Genomic DNA, 6,000 nt, shown 5'->3' with positions numbered 1-6,000 from the left:
GCTCTGAGGCAGTGATTGGATCAGATTACATTGCTTGGGTGGAGACCCAGGATGGAATGCTGAGGGTTTTATAAAGAGACACCTGGACTTGGAGGCCGAGGATGCTCCTGTCTCTCTGCTTCCTGGTTCACCATGCAATCCTCCCTCTGCCTGCAGCCTCATCAGTTGGAACGCCAGGCTGCTGGGCTGCGTCATGTGGGACTGTGGGCCTCCAAACCTGTATGCTGAAATAAGCCTTCTTCCTCCCGAATGCTCCGCTTGGGTATTTTAGTTAAACAAATGAAAAGCTGACACATACAAAATCATAGATTGATATTAAAATTGAAATGCCAAGGAATTTAAAAATAAGCCTAAATTAACTTTATGCTGTGGTGGTGATATAAATGATTTTTGATCATTTACCTCCTCCAATTCTGATATTACTAAGTCATGGAGCTTGGGTTATATAAGAATTTAATTATTGTCAAACTATTATTTAGTCAGGTATCAGAAAATTCTGAAAAATTGGCATAAGTGGCTTATAAAATTCTTTTCATTCAATATAAAGTTATTGAAAGGAACTATCAACATAAAAGCATCATTATGCATCAATAATAAGATTTTTATCCACAAAAATATATAATGAAGTTTTTTTAATAAAAAGAAAAGCAATGCTTTATAAAATGAAATTTGGAAACACATGTTATATTTTAAGTTAAAAGGTTGACACGTGTACTCAACAAGTTTTTATTTGTTTTTAAAGATTGCTTACTTATTTGAAAGGCAGAATTACAGAGGAGACACACAGAGAAAGAGGTATTCCATCTGCTGGTTCACTCTCCAAATGGCTGCAATGGCTGGAGCCAGGCCAGGCTGAAGCCAGGAGCCTGGAGCTCTAGGTGGGTCTCCTACATGAGTGGCAGGGGCCCAAGCACTCTGGCCAAACTTCTGTTGCTTTCCTAGCTGCAATAGCAGGGTGCTGGATCAGAAGTAGAGCAGCCAGGACTTGAACTGGTGCTCGTAGGGGATGCCCACCGCACCATAACACTGGTCCCTACAGAATCTACTTGAATGAGAGAAGCACATGAGGATAAAAAACAGAATTCTGACTGAGTTCATGGAGAATCAGAAAGCCTTGTATGAGTCAGAAAAACACTTTGTGGATTACACTAATACAGAAGGAACACTGCCCACATGAGTATATTCCTCTTTTTTTCGTGTATACGTTGAGTGCATTTTTCTCTAGATGTAACATTAATCATTATGCTAATCACAATATTCTTCCAAATAGCAAAGGTAACAGTCCCATCAGATGTGGAGGCACATGGGTTTTATTCCCAAAACTGTGGAGAATTCCCACATTGAGCCACATTTCTCCTGTCCCTATTTGGTGGCAGAAATTTGGATACCACACAAGTACTCCCGAAATAATGTTCTATGTGTATGTGTGCAAGGGCATGTGTCTGTATACAATTATTTGTATATACTAATATAATACATGTGATATATAGCTACCCCTTAATAGTTTTGGAATCCTGATACATCAATAAGGTATACATTCTCTGACAATTTTTTTCTCTAAATGGCTAAATTTTCACTTCTTGTAATTGTCTAAATTTTCTAAATTGTCACTTCTCATAATCAATGGTGCTTTAAAAACAAAAGAATTGAATAAAATAATCTCTCTTTAATAACTCAGCCATTCAGAAGTGCAATTACAATACCATTCTTTCAAGAATATATTTAAAACCAGGGAAACCAAGGAGAGAGAGACAGAGATAAAGAGAGAGAGAGAGAGAGAGAGAGAGAGAGAGAGAGAGAGAGAGAGAGAGAGAGAGAGAGAAAGCGCTCTGGCTCTGGTCTACTCCCCGAAATGGCCCAAATGGCTGCACAGCCAGGTCTGGGTCGGGCTGAAGCTGGGAGCCAGGAACCCCATCTGGGTCTCCCATGTGGGTTGCAGGGACCCAAGCCCTTGAGTTGTCATCTGATGCCTCCCAGGATGCCTTGTGCGGAGCTGGATTGGAAGCAGCATCGCCAGGACTCACATAAGTGCTTGTGTCACAGGTGGCAATTTAACACCTGCATCACAACATGAGCCCTAGAACTTCAACCTTTATCTTTGAATTTCAAGTATATTTGGATCATGTTGTATTCTTGCAATATCACCAATTATTTTAAAACATAAAAAGTAGGTGTTTCTTTTGCTTGGCCAACAAATCTGAAGGAATATTTTGTTTTGTACATTTTAAAACTGCATGCCTTGCAATAAGCAAGGTTAAACCTACAGACATTGTTGGAGATAAGGAATATTTGTTGAAAGAATTATTTTTGTTTGAGATGTAGAGATTGTAATGCAATTTCTTACTCATCCTAGGCTCAGGGTTGAGATCTTTATAACAAAAGAGATTAACAAAAAAGGAAAACATGTCAATGTAGCTCACATGTGTTTTACGGGACATGGGAGCCTGCAGAAATACAAACACCAGAGAGGCAAGGTGACCTGCAGGTTCACGGACGTCTGTGCAGAGCTCAGTGGGAGAACAGGCGCTGTGATCTGGTGGAAGAACCCAGGGGGCCTTGACCATTGGTTTGCTCAGATTCTCCTCTGTGGGTCCCTGTGTGTTCACAAATGAGAACATTCTTTCCTCTGGGTCAAGGAGGGCACCTCTGGAAGGGACCACTTCTGGGCTGAGTTCGCTGGGGGTTGTGACTTGCTTCAGCAGGCAAGGCTAGGACAAGGCCAGAGGCACTTTTCTGCTGCTGAGGTTTTGTTTGTTTCCTTTGACTTAGGATACTGTTAGTATACTCAGGTACCACACTTTGGGGTGCCATTTTCTGGACCCCCTAGGTGACCATGCTTTTTTGAGGATTGATTTCTACAACTACGATAAAAAAAAAAAACGGATTAGTTTTTGGAGCGAGAGATATATCCAATATGGTTCTGGCAAAAGTCCTGTTACTTTGTACAATGCTACACCAATAGTACAAGTAACTGTTATTGCCGAGTCTACTACCTTAAAATTTGTTGGTCGACTTAGAATACCTTTAAAAATAATGATCTTTAATGCGTATCCTAATCACACTGTTCTACCAAGATAGGCCACTTCTTTTTTTGTACGTCCTTGTGAAATGTCAAGGGAGAAAGATTCAACTTTGTAAACAAACTATGAAATTCTCTGTCTTGAAGATTGACTTGGATGGTATTTACCCAGGATTATGACCATATGTAGTTAAAGGGATAAAGAGATGAGAAGTAACAGAGAGATGTTTCATTTTTCAAAATATTCAGATGAGAATGTTAGTCTTTGTTTATCCTCAAATGCCTGTGGGTTCTTCATAGCATTTCTCCACACTTGACCTTCTTTGCGTGTTCCTAGGACCAAACGTTTCTTCACCACGTGGAGAGGTAGGTAACTTCCTGTTTCATTTCTAGTTTTTATTTAACTTGTGTATGTTTACCAGGTATAATAAGCTGAACTAACATGTGATTCTTCATTAATATGTTTTCAAGAGCAGAACCACATTGTGCAACAACGTGCACTTACAGTTTGTCGACTTTATAAATTTGGAACTCTAAGAAATTGCCACAGACCTACATTACTGTGGGAAAATCCTCTTGAGTGCACTTAGCTATTAAACCAAAATTTCAGCTGTATGCATTGAATTAAATGATAAGCATGATAAATCAGTTACCACAGAAGAGCTTTTAGTAGAGCACATGACTGTGCCATTTTCAATGAGAAGAAAAATCACTGACTTTATAAAGCACTGGTCCAACCTGAGATACTTGCAAGGTGAAAAAAAAAAAAAAAAAGAATGGCAAAAGCAGGTAGAAATTGGTGGTCCAAGCAATCTCCTGCTCCGTAGAGCAGAGAGATCTGCCTGATACAACAGTGAGCTCAGTAACATCTACAATTTACAAACTAAGGTTAAAGGACAACAACCATTTAAACACATAGTATGAGGCTTGGAACACGGGAGCACAGTGGTTGCAGTGATTGTGTATACTCTGGCTGGAATAAGGAAAACATGGAAAAGTGTGATTTAAAAGGATGGAAAATGTCCAGTCTCCACCATGAGCCCACTTCAATGATGGAAACACCCACCTGCCAACCATTAGGTTCATGTTCAGGGAAGGGGAGAGAAAATCAGAATTCAAATATGTTCCTGGTAGAAGCCCATGTTGTGGATATTATTCAAGATGGCAGTATTCATTAATCACACATCTGGGGACATGACACAGGGAGGAGCAGGCCTAAAGATCTTCCATAGGACAAATCTGTGAGATCCGCACACCCTACAAAAAGGTACTGTGTAAATCCATTGCCTGTATGAGAACCAGTGGCCCTCTGTGCCCTGACACATCCCAACTTCTCATTCTCAGACTTGGTTTTCCTTTATGAAATGCTTCTCTCCTGCAGCAATAGTCGTTCACAAATGGCAGTGGTGCCTCAGCTTCCGTGTGAATTTTATGAAATGTAAGTAAGAAGGAAAAAGGAAAGTGGAGAAAAACACAGTAGAGAAAAGGAAAGAGGGGCCAGACTTGCAGCATAGTAGATGAAGCTGCTGCTTGTGGTGCCAGCATCCCATAGGGACACATGTTCGAGACATGGCTGCTCCACTTCCGATCCAGCTTCCTGCTAATGGCCTGGGAAAAGCAGTGGAAGATGCCCTAGGTGCTTGGTTCCCTGCTCGCCACATGGGAGACCTGAGAGAAAGTCTTGTTTTCTGGCTTAAGCCCAGCCCAGCGCTGGACATTTTGATCATCTGGGGAGTGGACCAGTGGATGAAAGATCTCTTGCTGTCTCTCCCTCACTCTGTAACTCTGGCTTTCAAATAAATAAATAAATACATCTATCTTAAAACAAGAAGGAAGGATCAATGGAAGAAACCAAATGAACCATTGACAACCGAACAACTGAAAAATATGCATTTTTGAGCCAACTTTGGCTGAAAGGAAGGTATCATGAGGTATTGGGAATATATAACAATGGTTTCAGTTTATCTAGATAATTCTTCTCTTCTCCATTTTCCCTCTTCAGCTTTTAGTGAAGGAGAATTTTTATCAGTTTGATTTCTTACATTTTGTAATGCCAGACTGGATAAAAATTTAATCGTAAGCATAAATAAGGGTACTGGATCATCACATAGCTAGATTACTATTGATTCATTTTGCCCAAGCTTCTTTATAGTTCCTTGATTAAGATTATTTTAATTCAATATAAAGTAGCAGAATAAGTTTTTCTTCCACCTCCAATCACACCTGACAAAGCCTTACACTAATAATATAAACCTGGGTAATGAGAGGGGAAGTAAGGGCGTGAAAAAGCCAGTGTGGGGACAGGGAGACTTGTTCAAGGCTTTTGACGGTGAAGTGCAGACTGCTCAGCTGATACCGCACAGTGCTGGACTTTATGGAAACAGAGGGATCACTAACTGTTTTAAAAGTTTTGCTTTTTGTTATATCACGTGATTTTGTGTGTGTGTATGTGTCCTGTCCAATTTACTTCTGCAAATGCTTGGATTCTTAATAAAGAGAATTCGAGCTGGAATTTGTGATTCTTTTATTATTTATTTTGTTTGAGAGAGAGAAATAGAGACAAAAAGAGACAGAGAGAGCTCCCACACTCTGGTTCATACCCTGAAGACCTGCAACCCAGGGTCTATCACATGGGAAAAGGAATCCCAACCAGTGACTCGGCTGCTGGGCTGAGTGCCTGCCTCTCAGTCTGTGAGGGGGTACCATGTGGGCATGAGTCCTGTGCAGAAGTTTAGTTGGAGGTAGGTATTGCAACCTCTAAGCCAAATTAATAAAAGTCACAGAATTACGAATGGAAAATATCGGCAATGAGGATTCTACGTGCTGAGTTAAAGCAAGTTTCTTTCATTAGGAACCTGTGTTCACCAAGAAAGAACAGAAGAAGCAAACAGCACTCACATTTTCTTTCACAAAAGCACTTGAATGTTGGGAAACTGGCAACAGAGAGCCTAATGGGTAAAACCAGTCTCTGTGGGTGCTGA

This window comes from Lepus europaeus, chromosome 20 (assembly GCF_033115175.1).
Source record: "Lepus europaeus isolate LE1 chromosome 20, mLepTim1.pri, whole genome shotgun sequence".
Taxonomy (NCBI): domain Eukaryota; kingdom Metazoa; phylum Chordata; class Mammalia; order Lagomorpha; family Leporidae; genus Lepus; species Lepus europaeus.
This window is presented reverse-complemented; position numbering follows the sequence as displayed.